The sequence below is a fragment of the Parasteatoda tepidariorum genome, chromosome 10, assembly GCF_982258835.1.
Source record: "Parasteatoda tepidariorum strain Cologne lab strain chromosome 10, Ptep-v5.0, whole genome shotgun sequence".
In the NCBI taxonomy this organism is placed as follows: Eukaryota; Metazoa; Arthropoda; class Arachnida; order Araneae; family Theridiidae; genus Parasteatoda; species Parasteatoda tepidariorum.
In genome coordinates this window covers 37311425-37333644 of record NC_141764.1, presented here as the reverse complement: position 1 = coordinate 37333644, position 22220 = coordinate 37311425, and the positions used below count along the sequence as shown (strand labels likewise).

The 22220-nt window shown below is 29.4% G+C and overlaps 1 protein-coding gene across 1 annotated transcript in view; it reads left to right on the top strand.

Annotated features, from left to right (window-relative positions):
* The window catches only part of LOC107454468 (vesicular glutamate transporter 1-like), a 194330-nt gene that overhangs the window by 128341 nt on the left and 43769 nt on the right, over positions 1-22220 (top strand). The gene's annotated exons all lie outside the window — the stretch shown is intronic.

The following is a 22220-nucleotide window of genomic DNA, read 5'->3' as shown; positions in this document are numbered from 1 at the left end:
ATTGCAATCACTTTTTTATAGCTAAACTTTTGCAATGTAATCTATTGTAATAAAATGAAACAGTTATACATGTAGGCTTAACTGCTGAGCTTGTGCCTTTAATCTTATAAAACTATATTTCATTTTTAAAGCACATTGAGTAAGCTTCTTAAACTTTATTTATGATAAATTTAAGTATTTTCTCTCTTTTCTACTCTTTTTATTTTGAAACAATAAAACTTTAGAAACTGTAAAAGAGTTTTTTTTTCAGTTTATTAATATTTCGTCTTATAATAATTTTTTAAGAACTTGATTATTTTAAAAAAATAAATAATTATAAAAATATAACTATAGCAAACCATGTTCAATAATTTATGAAAGCATAATAAATAAAAAAGGTAGTTTAAAATAAAATAGCTTATCACAATTAATGATGTAATAGTATTTCATATCGATTAGATATTTATAATCTTAGCGCAATACTTATATTTTAGAAATGTAGTTTAGAAGACTTTTATTTATAGGCAGATTAAGTATTTTATGTGCTCCTGTTTTTTAAATCAACCTTGCAAAACTCAGCATAGTATAAATGTTATTATTCTTCAGCTATTAAATGTTTTGCTTTGTTATTTCTCCAAGTAAATATAAGAGCTATTATAACATCCTTCTTTAAATAACATCACTCTATATATTCACTAAACGTCGTCAATAGAATATAATGTGTAAATATAGAATCAGAATATGGACTTAATTTCTCTCTTATTTGTTGTAAGGGCTAGAGGAATAAGGATTATTCAATCAGAATACTGAGGGAACAAATTAATCAAATATATCGATCTTGAACCAAGGGTAATAACAAGGCGTAGGCCGGTGGCAATCGCTAAATACTTCAAACTAAATGTGTGGGAGTGAAGAGAACTTAATACCGCCCTCAGAAAAATTGGAGTTATATTTAGCCATTCCTGAAAGTTTTGTAAATATGAATTATTCTCAACATCACTTTTTAATTGGCGTGTAATCATGTAATGAATGATGATTTTGAAAGCCATCATTTTGTAATTTTAGTTAAATATAGAATGGAAAAATAACTTTTCTTGGATTTAAATGTGTTAGCGAGAATGTATATTAGATCTCACATTCTGTTAAAAGCACAGATTCGAAGAAAAGTAAAAATAAAATAAAATTAAGGAAAGCAGGCGTTGTGAGGAAAATCCACGTTTTGAGAAAAGCACTTATTCTGAGAAAAACATGACTGATTAGGTGTAGTTCCTCGTGTAGTTAATAAAATATCCTAGCCTTTATAAAATCTTCAATGTTTTTTAAACAGGCTTTATAATGTAGAAACAAAATACTTTTTTAACACGTTTTGAAATTTTTATATATTTATTCATTATTAATAGTAGTATTTTTAATAATTATAGAAATAACAAGTATGGAAAAAATATGATTATTTTAGTATTTGTTGAAACTTAAATTTATATTGAGCTTATTTAGACTTAAGAATAAGATTTATACACTGCATACTAAAGCTTAAAGAAAAGCTTCATATAGAAGATCAAAAGATTATTATTTAAACATTTAAACATGGCTCATTTCACGCAAAAAAAAATTCCGCTATTGTATAAATTTTAAGTAATTTCCATTAAAAAAATATTATGCACCAGGTTTGATGTCCAAGAAATCTTTTCAAAGAGCAAGGTGTGTTTAGATATTTTCCCTGTAACATCATAATGTACGGAGAAAAAATTTCTAGTAAAATTATCGTACTGTATGATAATGCTATTTCTAGTAAAAAAAATAATTCTGGCTACTAAAGCCAAAATATGTAATGTCTGCTGCTTACCAAAATTATAATTCTTATTACCCAACATTTAGTAGAAATACGAAACTGAAAAGTAAATTTAAAAGAATAATTGGTTTTTATGCCATAATCGAAGGCATCATGGTAAAACAACCAAATTTTGCAACAGTTATCAGATCTTATAAAACCATGTTTTGTTGCTAATTTTACCAAATTCATTACCAAAGAGCTTCGGTAATATTTACCGAGCTTTTTGATGTTCCTATAGAGCCAGAAACACTATAAAATTTACCATATTCCGTTAGTTTTTACCATACTTTTTCCTTGCAACAGATAAAAATGTTTCCACTAACTAAATTTTATACCTTTAGATACATTTAATAATATGTAGCTTACAATTTACTGCAAATGCTCCTGTAACCATATCAGATAACAGTTCCTCTTCTGAATTACTTCGCTAAAAAAATTCCCTTTTGCAATATTAATATAATGATATTTTTTTATTTATCTGATTCATTACATTTAAGCATTTATTTTCAAAATCAATGTGTTTCATTTTACTGCATTTGAGCTTCAACGATGAAGCAAGATGAAGTCTTTTCAATTAATTATAAATCAGAAATTTTTGTTAACACAACAGTAAAAAAACAATTTGCAGACGTTACTAAATTATATTTTAACCATCTTATTCATTATTATCTTATAACTTTCAGTGCTTTCAGTTTTTATGATGTATTTTTTAAAACTTAATTTTAGACTAGACAGCATTGAAGGCTCATTTTACAAGATATCATAATGAAACTTCAGACATAATTTTAGCACAAAAATTTTATCTTTTCACTGCACATTTAATTAAAGTGCATTGAACTTTATTGAACTTTAGCTTATATTGAGGACATATTGAACTTTAACTTAATCAAAATCTGAAATTTTTCTATATTTCGCAGAAAAAAATTTAAGTATCTCTTATTTAAATGCGAACTTTAAAATTTCAAATAAATATTTTAAATATTAATATATAAAATATGTCATTTATTCGTTTATATATTTATTTATTTTGTTTGAGTTGTAAGAGCAATACTTTTATTAATGAATAAACCCAAATAAAAAAAATTTAGCTGTATAAATAAACCGCGCAATGTTGTCTAAATCTATATGTGCAAAATTCATTTTTTCTATTTAAATAGCTGGGTGAAAAAAATATTTTTTACATCAAAAGAAGTATAAAAAGAAAAGAAAAAACTCTCAATCGAAAAACATCCAATCCGATAATATGTTCTGTAAGAACTGAAAAGCCTTCGTCAACCAATCAATTCGGTCTAAGCTTATTTTTTATTTTTAATGGTTTTTCTTATAAAAAATTTATTTAAAGAGCATCAAAAAGAGAAGCTTTTTTACGACAAACGTTTATTTTTTGATGAAAATTTTCAATTAGATTTTCGCGACGTAGGAAAGACCGTTTACCTTTATTGAATTATGTTTATTTAGTTGAGAAATTGAAAATTTTAGTGTGTTTTATTTTTATTATTTAAAGTTAAAGCAATAGGAAAACTCAGTAAGAAAATTTTATTTATGCTGGATTACAGCTCTATTTTCCTAAGGATATGTTAAGATATTTTATTAATATCTTTATTTTTTTTATACTTATGTTAGTTGCCATACATACAACTTATTTATAAGCAAGTAATTTATCCCTGAGATACGTAAACAAAACTATTGAAATATACTTGTATATAATTTCCACACAAGAGCTACGTGTGAAAGTAAGTAACTTGTCATATACATACATGTAACTTGCCTTTTAATACACTGTAAAAAAATTCAAATCAAATTACGATAAAAAGTACCGGCACTCAAGATGCCGGTTCTTCTTTAGATAGAATTCATTTTTACCGGAACGTGAATATGGAACAAAAAAATGTGATCTACCGTAATTTTTACAGTGATATTTATTTTATTAAAGTGATTCTGTGATTTTACGGTAATTACAGTAAAAAATATTACTTGTAAATATTAGGGTATATCAGATTTTTTGGCAGGAATATTTATTTTATTAAAGTGATTCAGTGATTTTACGGTAGTTATTACAGTAAAAAATATTACTTATAAAAATTACAGTATAATATTTAACGAAGAAAATGGATTTTATGGCAAAAATAGATTTTACAGTAAAATGAATGTCACGGTTGGTGCACCCAAAGTTCCGGTACTTTATTACATAATTTGATTCAGAAACTTTTACCTTGTTTTCTCGCAGAACAAAATTTTAAATAGCATTTAAGTAAAACGGATTGAAATATTAAAATTCCCTTTTTTTTCTACTGGAAGGCATACTAACCAAATGGATGTAACAGCTAAAATTTAAAAGTAAGAAATATTACATAAATTACGTAATATTTATGTATTTACTATGACTTTAATATTTTATATACTTTTGCATTTCCTTTTAAAAATGATGTAGGAAATCTAAACCATTTTCCAGTAAATGTATAGTTTTATTAATTTGTCAAAAATAATACTTATTGATTTCACTTCTCGAACGGAAAAAAGTTAAAAGCAAAACAGAAATGTATTTTCTCATAACTTCTCAAAATTTAAACTTTATAATTCTTGTAAAAGTTATTTTAATTCTACTGTTTGTACCAAATAATAATAGATTTTTCAAAAAAAAAAACAAGTTCTTATTTATGATCTAGTTATTAATTGAAATTACTGTAAAAACACTTGTTATTTTTTATTATTGCGCGCATTTCTTTAAATTTGTTGTGTAGATTTTTTTTTTTTTGAAATACTCATTGGTATAAATTTTAAAATTAACAAGGTTTTATTTTTCTCTATGTCTAACAATTGCTTTAATATCAATTCAAAATTAACTATTCTATTTGTCGCTATTTGCATGAAAATTTTATTCAAATTTCACACTTCCTGGGATATCTGCTTTGCTTTAATTTACATTTTGTTTTGCTGTAGAAAATCTGTTAGGTCTAAAAAATTGAAATTACGAAGGTATGTAAGAGGAAATATAAGGAATACGACGCAATAAAAAAATTAAGATATTACACTTAGTTCGAGACACAAAACTGTTAGCATTGTAAGAAAAAAATATTATCTCCGAACAATCTTTAGACCGTCTGAAGTTCAGAATTAAACTTTGATGTGTTAAAAGAGACGTTTTTATTTGTTAACTTAATGTTCTTTTCTCGTGATTTTTTTCAACTCTTTCGCTGTAGGATTTAGGATTAAAAAATTTACTTTTCCCTCACGAAATTCCTGTTTCTTTATTTTATAAACTTTCTCGCGAGTAGATATCAGTCAAAAGTATCCAAAAGAGAAAGAGAGAGATTTCGTGTTGCCAAATATAAATCTTAACACTGATAATAATTTCTTTAAAAATAAAGAAAACTTTATAAAGATCAGTATGAACCGTTCCCTATTTGAATTGTTATAAATTTCGTCTAAGAGTAAAATTACCTTTAATTTATTTCTTCTTAATGAGTCACACATTATCCAGGCAATAGTTCGTTTCGTTATAATTATCATGTTAACAGAATATTTTTACAAAAAGTTACAATAATTGCTTATTTTGAAAACAAAATATTCTGAGTATGTGTAGAAAATATTGATTTTTAAGGGGGAAAGGGTAAGGGGTTAAGGGGCAATGACGAATGAGAAGTAGTTAACGAGATTTTTGGCGTGCGAAGAGATCAGGGGTGAAATCTCCAAGTAATATTTAAAAAAAATTTCCTTAATCTGAAACTTAAACGGGATTATTCCAACGGTATAATTTATCGCGCATTTGGTTAAAATTTCTCCTCTCGCCATTCTCTAATGCTCTCTAATTCCTCCTGCGATTCTCTTCAAATTGTTTTGCCTAAACTAAGATTTCCAAAAATTTAATCTTTGCAACCAATGAGAAATAGACAAAATGTTTATAATTTCATGATCAACAGCAAAAAAAATATGAAAGAAATCCGCTTGACTTGCAAATAACAGTAAATTAACAAATATTAAAAAAAAATTTACGTAAACAATATTTTTGATTGTCATAATAGCTTCTTTATTTCTTTTGCTATAGAAACTTTTCATAAAATAACATAAATTATAATATAATAGTATAAAACAACGGTATGAAATAATAGCATAATGGTAACAAGCCATAATAATCTAAACTAAACTCAGCTGCGACACAGCCCATAGAGCGCTAAGGCTTACTGTGTCCATCTCAGTTTTCTTGACCTTGGACTCTGGGGTGCAGGAACAGATGTTCCGATCAGGTGGTCAGCCGAACGCAGAACCCCCAGTGTTTAGTTCCCAAGCATGCTTGATACTCATTTATCGACCCACTGAAGGGATGAAAGGCTGAGTCAACCTTGCCGCGGATCGAACCAGGGACCTGTGGCATGACAGCGAGAAGAGCTACCGCTCAGACACCGGGTGAATATCTTACTTTAAAATATTAAAAACTAATAACATAGATACTTAAAATTGCTTTACCTGAAAATAGTTTCAGCACGGCTGCCGACGTCTGTGCATTTTGCCAAATATTTTATGGAGTGGTAGATAATTAAAAACAAAAACTTTCAGATTTTTGGTAATTTGGCCAAAAATTTAAAAGCCTCACCATGAGAGAGCTAGAACAAAGCTGCTTTTATATGAGCTTTAAAATCATTTACATATAGTGGTGGGAAAAATATCTTTAAACTAAATTCACGAGACAAGGAATCATGTATTGAAACATAAATTTAGCTTCCTCTGGACAAAAACTTCCCAAAAAAACACAGAAACCTGTAAGCCCTGGATTTAAGACATTTTACTTTTTTTTTAATCTTTAAAAAAAATGATTTTAAATAGAGGCTCATGCTAAATGATATAATTTTCATGAAGATGAATAAAGAAATAAGGGAATGAAATGATAAATATCTTTAAGCAGTTTATTTTTTGAATAAAAGTTTTTGCTTAAAACGTTTGCTTTTAAACTTTTTGCCCTTTTTTTGTAGTATCATTGTCTTCTTAAATTTTCCATGGAGAAAATATGTATGGTCAAAACCACCAGAATATGGTAAAATTTACCGTGTTTCTGGCTATACGGGAACACCAAAAGGCGAAGTATGTTTTACCGAAGTGCTTTGGTAATTATTTTGGTAAAATTGACAATAAAATATGGTTTGATAATAGGTAATAAAATTTGGTAATTAATTTTGGTAAAGTTTTGTAGTTTGATTGCGGCATCTTAGAGCATGGCATAAAAGTCATTTATTCGGTTAAAGTTACTTTTCTGTACTGTATTCTTCACTAAATGTGTGGTAATAAGAACATTAGTTTTGAAACTTCCAGTACCTTATGAATCGAAAAATTACCCAATGAATGCTTTATATCCCTTGTATTTCGGTTTAATTAATCAGAATTATGGTTTTTAACCAGAAATGTTACTAGAAATGTCAGTAAAATAATTCTACCATCATTTTTTTCTCTGTTCGGACTTTTCAGGTTGTATCTTTTTGTTCATTATTACAGTTTTAAATAATACTAAAATCTATCAATATCAAATGTGGTATTACTAATACATGTTGTTAAAAAAATAGTTTTTCGTTAAATTTTTTAAGCCTTCTTCACAAGCGTGAGTCATTTACATCACAAATCTCGATAAAAATGACGCTATAACAAAAGTTGTCAAGCTGAAGTAACTCGAGAAAACGTCAAATTTACTCAAGCAATTTATAAAAGTTATCTGCCTAAGGTGAGAATACTTTCCTTCTGAAAGAACGCAGCCTCGTCACCGGATTGATCGCAATCCAACTTATTTATACAGCACATAAATCATCTCTTCTGACCTGCCGGTGATCGATGATAGTAAGTCTTTGCGAAACACAATGAGATAAAAATGTTATGAAAAAATCAAAGCAATTTAATAGAGGGTGGATTTTTTTAGGTATGCTTTTAAATAGAAATATGACTAAGGGATTTTCTCAACTGTGAAGAAACACTATGCGTTATTTTTGGAACTACTCCAGACGTTTCGAAAGTAATAAAAATAGTTAGATACACTGTTAGAAATTTTTCAGAAAAAATGATTAAATAACAATTTATTTAATTGTTATTTCACTATATTCAAACAAAAAAGTTAAATAACCATAAAGGAGATTGTGTTCAAACTATTATCTGCTGTTGTTGATGTTGTTTCTAATGTCAAATCACCACGGGCAAGCGTGCTTAGTGAAACCGAGCAAATTTAAGGCAGAGTGTGCGTCTCTTGTTTTTTTTTAATTGGCGCCATCTATGGTTAAGAATTCGCTTCTGCCACACCATACGTCTCACCCGTTTATAGGGCAGACCCATTCATACATCCATTCATTCATCTACAGATCGTAATTTTGACCTGAATCAGAGAACTATCGATATCCAGTCCAGTACCCCCAGATGTATTGATTTGTTATGGGAACATGGAGGACTTTTGCGACTCGACAGATTTAACGCGCATCAGTCACTTTATAACACTGGGAGTCTTCGTCCGGCGGGGTTTGAACTCTCGGACATGGGCCCAGTGCCCTACCGATCAGGCTATCCGGCCCACTGTTATCTGTGAAGAAAACTGTTTATTAACTGTTTTCGCCTAATACGGTTAAACAACCTGAGTCTTATCGTACAAACTAGGCCCACCTAATGAAGCCAATTAGTTCCTTGCAGCTGAGTACATATTATAGCCCAGAGGGCTAGTCTGTCAATCTCATGACTGACAGAACGGAGGTTCGAATCCCAACGTTGACATTATGAAATTTCGTACAGTCTGTCCCAGTGTCCTGCACTTACCAGATTGGGACCCTGGGCAATTAGAATACGATACTCTTATTTATCCATATAGGGCAGCACCATAAAGCTGCTAAGCTATCTTCAATATCCAGTTGAATTTCTTTTTCGTGGTTTTGAAACCTTGTTAGTTGTAAATGGGTGAAAGACCGCATAGTTCTGTATTCATGGTTTTTTTTAACCATGGTTTCTTAAGATGAGTTGTAAACGGTTTCAAAACCGCAATGCTAAAAAAAAATTTACTGTAATTTTTTAGGTAAATTGGATGGACAGACTGCTGTCGGTTATTTTAGTTTTAGAATGAAAATTTCAGCAATGTATGGAATGCTTGTTTCAAGTCTATCACACTTGAGTTAAATTTTTGAGATTGTTTTTACTTTTACTCGATGAATTTTTTTAAAAAACGAAGATTTTATCATATTTCGAATAAAAATTTCTTTTTCTATACTCAAAATTAAAATTTTTCTAAATTAAATCTTTTGTTTTAGTATTTAAAACTTAAACTTTCAATTTTGTGTTGTGTTTAGAACTTAAACTTCATCGTATCGTATTCCTAATTATTGGTATATCTTAATTTAATCATCCATTTTCACATCAATTACCATAAAAACAAAAAATAACTTAAACATTTGTATGCACTAATTTAAAGTCAAAAAAAATTATTATTATTTTGTCTTTTCAGTCAGATTGTTTATTTAATATCACACATTCAATCATTTTCGCCAACAAATAAAAAACGAAACTTATTTGGGGTACAGCAAAGAACTATTAATTGTAAGTAATTAAAATATTTAATTACGAGGGTTTCTCCATACTATAAAAATGTGTACACACATCATTCAACTATGGTCAAGAAATTAGCCCAATTTTTAGGGCTCCATCATTCGATACCCGATAAGACGACGTGAACAGCGTCTGAGCTGATATCCCTCTACCCAAACTTCCACACCACAATCCCAACGAGAGAACTTTAAACTACGGCAGATTTACCGTGCATCTTATGAGTCTACACGACGATTGTTTCGTCGGTTTTCAGGTTCGAACTCACTACCCCTAGCACTTGAGCCAGCAGTGTGAGCAACACTTTAACCTACTGCGCCACCAGAGTGCTTCTGTAAGTGTGTAGCATCGCCATCCGATTAAACGCGTTCCAACTTGTTTATGCAGCTAATCATTTTTTCTGGCCTAGTACCTCTATAAAACACATAGCAATAAGAATATTTAACAAAATCACAGAAATTCAAATAGGGGATAAGCATTTTGAATTTGACGTTTTAAACATTTGGTTCATTGGTTCCGGCTCATTGTTCATTGCTCATTTGGTTCTAAACTCGTTGTTCTAATTGCATTGACAGTTAATTGTTTAACATTAACATGGTCATTTTAGAAATTAGTATCAACTATTTAAAACAATGAGGAATATTTTATGGGCAAACTACTTCATCAAACACTGTAGTTAAGTCACACAAACATAAATGAAACTTTATATTTTATTTAAAACTAAGCTCTTTGTTCTAATTGCATTTACAGTTAATTTTTTAATATTTGCATTGCTATTTTAGAAATTATTATCAACTATTTAAAACAATCGGTAACATTTTATAGGCAAAGTATTTCATCAAACACTGTAGCTAAGCCTCACAAACATAAGTTTAAAGCTTTTAAATATCTACAACATAAATTAGATATTTAGTAAATTATTAAAATCTCTGATGCTAAACTTTCACTGAAAGTAATTAAGCTCTTTGATGCCAAACATACCTTGACAAAGCCTTTACCCTAGTTCTTTGACAAATGTCGGCTAAAAATCCCGTATGTGTCTGATTCTAGTTAAAGTTAAAATTATATTCCATCGTTTGTTTTCAACTTAATGTTCAATTTCAATACAAATTCTTCAGAACGTGTGCAAACTTTTAAATACCATTCCATGTGGTTTGTTAAGAAGGAATATATAGTTTATCTCACCTGTATCAGAATTTAATATAAACTAAACCAGTTATAAGTATACGAATTCTCATAAATATTGCACTATTTTAAAATTTATGCATTTAAAATTGATTAACTAAGGTAAATATAATTTCCTGATCAGTTTTAACTGCGGTTTGCAAACCTATAATACTTTATTTAGGTTTTTGCTGGTAAATTTAAATAAGTTACAGTTTGTCAGTTTGTTAGTTAGTGTCACTTAAATGTGATCCAAACAGGAAAAAACTTTTGTCATTGTTACAGATAGTGTCTAAATTAAAAGAAAGGCGACGAAAACAATAAAAACTGTAAACAAATCGTCTCTTTGTTGCAACCATTCTGATTACAGTCGGAAATTTGCTTTGGATTCAGTTAATTATCGTGGTTAAAGAGCACTTCAAGTGTCTGTATGCAGAACATTATTTTCATACACTTCTGATGTTACTCTTTTATTTATTCAGAAAGGAATATATAGTTTAAATTTACTTTATTTGACGAAAACTGTGCACTTTTTTTAAAATTTAGCACTTTTCAAGATGATTTCCATCAAGTCAAACTTTACTACATGCTACACAGAGAAAAAAGTATGGTCAAAACTACTAGGATATTTAACATTTACATTATTTTTGTTCATTTGGGTACATTAATAAGTTTGATAATTTTTATCGAAGCGCTTTGGTAATGATTTTGGTAGAATTAAGAATAAAATATGGTTTTATAATCTGTCATATAATTTGGCATATGTGGTAAAAGTTTATAATTTTATTATGACACATTACATCATGGCCAAAAAGTCATTTATGCAATTGAATTTACTTTTCAGTTTTATATTTCTTACAAAATGTGTGGTAATAAGGAAAATAATTTCGAAAAGCAGAATTCTAATAAATCGTTACCATATAAACGAAATAACTTCCATGGTTTAAATACCGTATATTTTAGTTCTATCAACCAGAATTATAGTTTTTTACCACAAATATCACTATCATACTGTAAAGTAATTTTATCAGAATTTACTTCTCCGTGAAAAGTAACAATAATATTTATTTTCAAAAATAGATAATAAAACTGAACAAATAAAGATAATAACAACTGCTGAATATTAAATTTCACACAATTGAAATATGATATACTTTAAGAAAAATATCGACTGCTTAAATTTTACTCCTACATCTATTCAAAACTGAGTCCTTAACTTAAATATAAATGTCCTTAAAACATCTATCTACAAAAGCATTTCATTCAATAAATATATCCAAAACACCAAAATGTAACAACATACAACACATAAGACATCGGACTTATTTTTACCATGATCTATAACAGAATGACGCAGAAAAAAGAAGCTATTATTTTTGGAAAATAAAGCGGGCACGAAATCGGAAAAACCGATAACCTGCCATAGTAGAACAGGTTGAACCTGAAAGACATGTATTCCTCTTCTATGATGATCAGGTCGCGTGTGGTAAACGAAATTAGTTTTCATTCTTTTCATTTTTTTTTCATCCCAAAAAAAAACATTTCGAGAAACAGCGTTCAACTTGTATTTGTCTTCTTCTATTTTTCTTTCTTTCTATGTATCATACAGTTAAACATTGTAGAAAAGTATATTAAAATAAAATGACTAAGAAAATAGCTTCCCATATTTTTGAAATTTTTCTTTATAAATTCATAATGCTTTAGAATTTTTTTTCATGTTTTATACTTTGATTACTCACATCAAGCAATTAAACTTAGTCTAGAGTGCATATAAACAAAATGACTCTGAATTTATAAATATTTTATATGACTGAGACTATTGATTCTTAGCTTTTTTAGACTATTGATTGATAGCTTTTCATTATAAATTCATTTTTCTATGATATTTATTTATAAAGTAATAAAAACATTACTTTAAAAACTTAACTCATGCTGCTTCAATCGTAAAACTTTCTCATATCATGCAAGTAAACGTTAAAAAAATTAAAAATAAATTACAAACCACTCATATTGAGTTTTTTTGAAATTCTCATTATTGTTTGAGATTTTATTTCATATTTTGCTAAACTTTAAAAATTTTTAATTAATTGAACACAAGTTGAAAAGAGACTGAATTAAGCTTATAAATTGAATTAAGTCTTATAAGTTACTTACGTCATAATTTTATATTTATAAATCTATCATTTAAATGATAAAAAATAAATAAAATTTAAGATAAAAATAAATGAAAATTAAAAAATTAAAAATTTATTTATAAACTTCTTACATTGCGTTTTTTGGATTATTATTTATTTTTAATTATTAATTTTCTGTTGCATTTATTTTACATATTTTTAAATGATATACACATAAATCCAGAAAAGCTACCTTATTTAAACTTAAAAATATATTTCTATCCTACTGGAAAACCTTGTTTTAAATATAAGGCAAAATTCTACCAAATCTTAAACTTCTCTTATTTGATCTTTTGAGACTCGTTGTAATTAATTTTTAATTAAATCTATTTTTCATAGTGTATGACAATTAAAAATATAAATGCAAACATCAATTATAAATATTAGAAACAACTTCCGGTTGCTAACTGAAATATTATCAAACTATCTTTTCTGCTTTATGTTGGAAACTGGCGCATAACAAATTTTTCGTTGGTGAATAAATTTTACATAACGCCTCAAAAAAAGTTTTTAATCACCATCTGTGATTTTATGATTACAGAAGGCGAGGTGGCTCGGTGAATAGAACTCTTGCATCTCAAGAGGGTGTACCAGGTTCGAATCCCACCGATGGCTGGTCGAATAGTTTCAAATTATTGAGTTAGTAAAGAATTAACTATAACCATCACAATATCCTACAACTCATTTGTGAAAAGTTAGTTATGTTTCTTAAAATTGCATTTCATTAAAATTTTCAATGGATTTTATTTTTTTACACATATCAATGATTATTAATTCAATAATTATAAACTGGACGTCAGGTCCGAAGAAAAAAATAATACTTTTTCCCTAGAAGCAAACAAATGTTTAACTATAAAAAAAAATTGACACAAAAGCAAAGAAGAAATATATTTGATGTAAATCAATCTGCATTATAGTTTCACGGGATTGCATTTATGATTACCGAAAAGTAGTGAATATAAAAGTTATTAACTCTCCATCTGCACGCAATTTTCAGAAAATGTCAATTGTAAAGATTAGCAGTGCATTAAAATTTAATTTACATACAGTGGTATCGAGAAAATGGATTGTAGAATTTCAATTAATTCTGGTTGAAGTCTGAGGAACATTCATTATTAATGCAAATGTTCTTTGGCGGCAGTTTCAATAAGTGGAACAAAGCCGTTCAGAACTCAGTGATAGAGTAATTTAAAAACCAGACATAAAATTTCGCATTCAAGTGAACACTATATGCCGACACAATTTCTTCCGGGTATGTGCTGCCAACTTAATGAAAGATTAGTATTAAATGATAGTATTCCTCTAAAAAGAAAAATTGTTGTTAAGAACTCGGCGCAAAGTTAATATAAGAATCAGGTATAAAATTTCCTATAGAACTACGTACTATATGGCGAGGCACACTTTCATTTCTAAAATTATATTTTTGATATCCAACCCACTTTTTGAAGGATGATTATTGAATGAGATTAAATGTTGGTAGGGCACTGGGTCCATGTCCAAGAGGCCGTGGGTTCGATCAACACCGGTCGAACACTCCCCGTGTAGTAAATGGTGACTGATGCACGTTAAATCGAGTCTCAAAGTCCTCCACGTTCCCATAACAAATCATACCTCTGGGGTACTGATCCAGGAGTTTCCTTGTCTTCTGGACTGGTTCAAAATTACAAGGCTACGGAGTTGACCATTAATAGTCGTAAACCCAAAATTGGATCAGCTGTTCAACGACGGATATGAAATAAAATAAAACCCGGTGCAATGAATCGTGATGTCTAAGGGGATAGAGCGTCCGCCTTCCTATGAACCGGGTTCGAATCCCAGCGAGGACTGGTCGATACGAATTCCACATCCGGCTTGCACCGACCACAGTGCTGACGGGAACTATCCTCAGTGGTAGGCGGATCATGAGTTAGAGTCCCCTACCCATCAGGTTAACCGTGGGAGGTTCTCGTGGTCTTCCTCTTCGTGTGACACAAATGCGGGTTAGTTCTGGATTGAGTTCAAAATTCCTTGTCTTCTGGATTGGGTTCAAACTTTCAAGGCTACGGAGTGGAATATAAGTAGTCGTAAACTCAAAAAATTGGGTTGGCTGTTCAACGACGGTTAAAAAAAAGAAAGAAAAAACTTGGTGCAATAGCCGTGGCGGCTCAGGGGATAGAGCACTCACCTCCTAATGAGGCACCCTGGATTCGATCCTAGAGACAGCTGGTTGATTCGAATTCCGCACCCGGTTCGCACCGACCACTGTGCTGACGTGAAATATCCTCAGCGGTAGATGGATAATGGGTTAGAGTTCCCCTGCCATCAGACTAACCGCGGAAGGTTCTCGTGGTCTTCCTCTCCATGCAACGCAAATGCGGGCTAGTTCCAGCAGAAAGTCCTCCATGAAGGCAAATTTTTTCCAATACTTGGTCCAGGAGTTCTCTTGTCTTCTGGATTGGGTTCAAAATTACAAAGCTACGGAGTTGAACATTAGTAATCGTAAACCCGAAAATTGAGTCGGCTGTTCAACGATGGTTATAAATAATAATAATAATAATAAAAACCTTGGGGCAAAAATTAATTTTAGAACCAGATGTAAAATTTTCCTAGTTAACTAAATACTATATGCCGACGCAATTTTTCAGGTTTTAAAATTATATTTCGACGAACTGCCAACTTCCTATAGGATGATCATTGAATGATAGGTAAATCGAACAAAGTTAAGAGCTTGGTTGAATGGTACTAAGTTAAAGAACTAAGTACTTGGTTGAAGAACTAAGTACTTGGTTGAAGAACTAAGTACTTGGTTGAAGAACTAAGTACTTGGTTGAAGAACTAAGTACTGTGTGGGAAGGCACACTTTCAGTTCTTAAAATTATGATTTTTGGCATTCCGCCAACTTTCTAAAGGATGATTATTGAATGAGATTAAATGAATCAAAGTTATATAGAACTTGATGCAAAGGTAATATAAGAACCAGGCTTAAAATTTTCTACAGAACTTTTAGTAGACTTACTGTCATTAAATAACCGGAAAATTATGAATTATATAGCAAGGATCATTGCAAAACTTTCAGTTATACAAAATAACTCTGTTTCATTTTTGAAAGTTTATCAAATATTCATATTATGAGTAGCCGTATTATTTAAATAATTATATTTTACTAGATATATATTAGATATCTGTAATATGAAGTCTAAAAATATTAAAAAATAATGGGTTAGCAAAACCATGAATAAAATAAAATAAACATATAAGGAGATAAACAAAAAATTAAAATCAGACGATAAAATTAGAAGACCTTTTTAGAACAAGAAAGTTGTTGGTTTTCTTAGAGATTAGTTTGTTTTGGAATTTGAGTTTTCTTTTAACCCGCTACGGGTTTATCTAGTTTGTTTTATAATATTTTATCGATCCCGTTACGGGTGAGTTTTCATATATCCCGTTACGGTAACTTTTTCCAGTTGTTTTATAATATTTAACTATCCCGTTACGGATACTTTGTATTTGTTACTGTATTTGTTGTGGTGTGAAATAAATGTTCTTTTAATAAAACAAGGAACTGTTTCTTAATATAGCTTGATACGTTACAGCATGTTAAATATGCATGAGGTATATATTAGATATATGCGAAGTGTGATGATCTCCAAATATATTTAATACACAAAGTTTAATGAAAAGTTTCTGATCCTAAAAAATTAAGCAATTTTTAAAACTCATTTTTGTATTAAAATCTTTATTGTTTATTATGTATCAAAAACTAATTTACATTTTTTGTCTTACTCTTTTTATTTCCCTATTAAATATCAGAACCAATTATTACTGTAAACAGGATATTTCTTAAAATATCGGAATTCATTATAAAGTAAAATTTTCATCAAGTTAAATCTTATTTATAAATAAGAGCTATTTAATTAAACTCTAAAATTACTTTCTTCATCTTTTAAAATAATGCTGATTTGTAGAAACAGCATCTGATAAGATGCGAAATTCATCGCATCCTGCAGATTTGTTGCCATAACAACAGAACATTTTGTCTTAGCTGAAAATGAAAATAAGCCTCTAAAATTGAGCCTATCCCTAGTGAATGCGAATCTAATTTAGAATTTCCTTTCCTCATCTTTGTTTTGCAGGTAAGTTAAAGATATTTCAGATTTAAGAACCCCCTCAAGATATCACATATCATCCAGAAACGCATATTAACTTGTTGGGGAAGTTTTCTAGAAATTGTAGGATCATTTCAAAGTAGTTCGTGATTTTATGAATAACTATGCTTAATTTCAAGCTTCAAATTTAAAACTTAAGTTAGCTCAGAAATACCCTTTAACTAAAACGCGTGGGTAGATTGTAATTCTGAAATGCCGCTATAATAAGTCAAACTATGCGAAATTTGCATTTGATCAGTTGCTGCTAGAATTTGCCGTGTGAATTATTTTATTCTGACAAGTATATTAAAATTTTAAATTAAGTGTAGTCACATCATTTTAAATTATTCATAATTCCTAAAAATCTTTATCTTATTCCTATTAAAATACACTGGTGGAAAATTAAGAGATGGAAGACATTTTCCCAAATATCTCAAAAAATACTTAATATAAATAAATGAAATTTGGTATGGATATAGCTTATTCCATAATAATAAAGTATGCAAAACGAGAATGAAAATGCCATTCACTGGCAAGATCTATTGCCAATAAATCCAATGTAGTCTGAACTTAAGGATAAAAAGATGACAATAAAAGTGAGGCTCGTACAGTGTGTGTTGCCTTTAGTATGGTGTATGGTCACCCCTGACAGACAGCATGCGCAACGAGTATGCATGCTGTTAATAAGGAAGTTAAGGAGGACTTGTGGAAGACCCTCCCATTCTTCTACCAGAGCAATTTTTAACCTCATAATGGTTCTGGGGGGAGGTTGGCACATCGCAATAGCTCTCCCAAGAGCATCCCAAGCATGTTCAATAGGATTCAAGTCAGAGGATTTGGCTGGCCAATCCATTCGTTGAATATCCTCGCTTTCCAGATACTCATCAACCATGAGAGCCCTATGTGGTTGCGCATTGTCGTCCATAAAAATTAACTCAGGGCCAACAGCGCCCGTGAAAAGACGCACATAAGACTCTAGGACCTCCTGCCTGTACCTCTGGGCATTCACGGAACCATTGTCAAACACATGGAGCGGTGTGCGGGTATCTTGCATGTGCAAATGAATGTGCAAAAATGCTTTCCATCTCTTACTTTTGTCCACCAGTGTATGTAGATTTAAAAATTGAAATATCATTAATTATGTTGGAAAAGTATGAAAAATAGCAAACAAAAACTTTGAATTATATTTCATTAAAATTCAATCAATTTGTACTGTCAATTATGTACGAACAACATGTACAAAATTTATAATAATTAGATATAGCATTTAGCATATTCACCGGTTAAAACTTCTAATTCTTTTCTTTTTTTGTATTTTTATAATCATAACTGCAACCACTGTATAAAACAACTATTTCACTAGTTATTTCAAGATTTTACATATTTTTCCTTCAATATTTATATGTTTTGCTTTTCTATGATGCATTAATAACGCAGATAAACTTTACAGAAATTGAAAATTGCAAATAAGCTCGAAACTGAACTACTCTCTTTCAAAATGATGAGTATTTGATCCGATGTGATTCACTGAAAAGATTTAAAATGCCTCAAATCTGCTGCTTCCGTTGCCATGACGACGAGAAATTTTAGCCTTTGCCGGAAACGAATATGATCTCTCGAAATTGGCCCTGTCCTCGACGAATGTAAATCTAATTTAAAGAACCTTCTCTCTTTATGTCAAAAATGCGTTAAAAGCAAATATGGCACAAAGCCACCCCTCAAAATACTGCACTGTATCATATATCTTCCGGAAATGTAAGCAACTTTATAAAATGGCACTTACTTTCAAATTATTTGAAAAGATCAAAATTCTCTGAGTGCTTATGACTAGTTCTGCTTCAATTTCAAATTTTTAAAAAAATAAAATAGTTAACGGACAGTTTAAATTATGACCCAATTATTTATTAAAATATATTTGATTTCAATAAGCCTTTTTTACACGATGAACATTTACAAAAATATTGAATTAATTTTTTAATGAAATTTTTTATAGACGTTTAAATTTTTAAAAATAAAGGCTTACTTTGATAAACTTAAAATAAATGTTTAGTTTAAAAATAAAGCACTTTTGAAGTAAAAATAGGAAAACTATCAGAGTTGATAAATAAAAGAAGCGTTATATTTCATTTTAAAATGTCGAGGTGTGACATTTATTTATAAGGAAGTAAGCGTTTTGTTTACAATTTGTAATAAATAAGTTTAATTTACTTTTATAATAAGTTGGTTATAAGATAAAAAGAAAAAAGTTTGTAACTTTTAATCAAAGTAAGTAATTTATTTATCATATAAATTGAAGGAAGGAGGATGAATCTAAATCTTATTTCTATGTTCTAAAGCACTGAGCTTTCCTTGTAAAGATTCGATACCTGGTGGTGCCTCGATGCTCACCTAGGGTACTAAATTAGTATAGGAAGAAAAGGCATCCGATTTTAACTAAGTTGCCACCATTACGCCAATTAGTCTTCAAATTAAGGAACCTGAACCTCCCTTAACCCTCTTTGGCAGACTGCTGAGGAACTACGTTATTTTAATTGTATGTTTTAAAATAAGTAAACTAGTTTGTTTAACAGGACTTACCTATGTTCCGTAAACTGATGCCAAGTATATATGAGTTTTTATAACTTTCTATGCAAACAAATGCAGTCTAAGTTAAAAGAAGTAGTAATCTTATTCAGATTACTGTTTCTTAATTGATGAAACTATTTTTTTTAATCAGGATCTTATAAGGATGCCTCCACTTACACTTTGAAAATCTGATAAAATTGTCTCAGTTTTCATTAGTTTAAATTATCTAAAAAGGTTTTATATTACATTAGTTAAAATCTATCTATAAAGGCTTAAATTTACAGTAGTTAAAGTTTACCGATAAATGTCTAAATTGCTGTAGTTAAAATCGTTCTAAAATATATTTAAAAAGACTACAGTTCTTATTACCACTGCGTACCTTATGTACTCCATGTACGCGATTTCAAGCTTTCCCCACCTCTTTATAATTATGTTATAATTATGTATAATGTGTTAGGATGCTTCGACAAAATTAGAAGTTTTTCCCACTTTTTCACACCTCTTCATAACGGTATGTGCGTGTTATTATGTTTCAATAAAAATAAAATTTTTCCAATATCTACGCACTTTTTCATAACGCTATGTACGTAATGCTATGTTTCATACATATATGCATACTTCATGGTAACAACTCGTAATAATGTATGTAATAATAATAATGTAATGTAATATATGTCAATAAAAGTATAGTTCTTCTATGCACGTAATAGTATGTTACAATAAAATTAAAGTTTTACCTGCCTCTAAACATGTCTTCGCAACTGTATGTACTTTTGAGTATGTTTCAATAAAATTAAAGTTTTACCTGTCTCTAAACACGTCTTCGCAATGCTATGTACTTTTAAATATGTTACAACAAAATTAAACTTTTTCAGGCCCTTACACACCTCTTCACAACTTTTTGTACGTGTTAGTATATTTCAATAAAATTTAAATTCTTCCTATAGCTACGTACATATTTATAGCGTTATGTACGTAATGCTATGTTTTATACTTACATGCCTACTTCACGGCAGCATTTCTTAACAATGTTAAAATATGAGGTCGGTAAAAGTATAGTTTCTTTATGCACGCGTTAGTATACTACAATAAAATTAAGGATTTTCCTGCCACTAGACACGTCCTCGCAACTCTATGTGCGTGTTAGTATGTTACAATAAAATTAAAATTAAATTTTTTCTACCACACATACCTCTTCTTAACTCATTGTAAGTCTTAGTATATTACATCTGCTCACTTTTTCATAACTACACACCTCATTACTACCTGCGTACACCTTCATAAGTACAGCTACACACCTCTAGTACGTGCTATTATAAATCAATAAAATTAAAATTCTTCCTATGTCTATGCATATGCTCATAACGCTCTGTACGCAATACTATGCGTAACAGTTACTATACGACATACTATACGACTTACTATACTTACTATACGTAATACTATACGACAGAAACTCTTAAAAATGATCCATTCTTTCTTTATGCACTTACTTCTTAAAAAGAATATTTTAACCCATTTTAAAAACTAATTAAAATATTATTTTTTAGCGCAAAAATTATGTTATTTAAAATTCACGAAATTATTTAAAAATTCCAAAATTATTTAAAATTACAGAAAAGTATATTTTAATGACATTTTTTTACATTTCTTTTTTGTTATGAAATTAAAATTTACTCTTTTTTCTATTCTTTATATTAATAATGTTTTATTGTAAATGTTATTTCATAATTCTTAGTTTAAAATATTGGAATTAAAATGCTTATTTTTGTGTTTTGTAACATTGTAACTCTAAAAATATATACGCCTATTCAATGCAACGTGCTTAATGCAAAAATAGATATTAGTTTCATTGTTTATAATAATCATCTAGAAAATATATGAACGCATTACTAAACACAAACATGGAAAGTTAATAATCATGATATTAATTTTCACCAGCCTCATAAATATACTTATATTAAACCGCTTGAGGATGAACTTGATATAAGAAAACTCATAAAATCTCATATAAAAACATTCTAGATGATCTAAAAGTTGAAAAAGCTGGCTAAATATTTTTCTAAGTTATTTTCTTGCAATTTATGATGGTTTCAGCTAGGTATTAGGAAAATATTAAATTGTAATACACGCCCAAAGTAACCATAAAAAAAGTTTGGTTTATGGAATTCGATAAAATGCTTCGTCTCAGAATGTTAAATTTATAATTTTTTTTATTTCCTTTTCCATCAGTATTACAGAGAGATTTAAATTATAATTTATTAAAATTCGTGATATATGAAACTAGTTGCTTTAAAAATAAATACAAATACAACTTTATAAAAAAACTTTAAATTATTTATTAATTATTTGTTGACAAGACTGTTTTAACTAACATTGCTGTTATTTTTATATGGAGTTTTTGTAGCAATTTTATTGAAAATTTGATCATTTCATGCAATCATGTTGAATGAATTACTTCAGCATATTGCACTTTAATATTATCTTACACTGATGATTTTCGTTTAAAAAATTTTGATTATGATGTTTAGCCCAAAACAAGTTCGTTGTAAATCGGAAAAATAAGTGTTTAAAATTATATTGAAACAGAACATTATATTTTTTATTTGTAACTGGCATTGAATAGCCGACCTAATTCTGAGGTTATGACTGTCAATGTTAAATCCCGCAAGCTTGTAATTTTGAACCCATTCTAAAAAAACAGGAAAACTGCTGCATCAAGTTTTTCCAAAAATGAGTCTTTGTGGAAGACTTTTTGATGTATCTGACCCGCATTTGCGTTACTTGGAGAGAAAAACCACGAAATCTCCCACTGTCAGCCTGACTTCA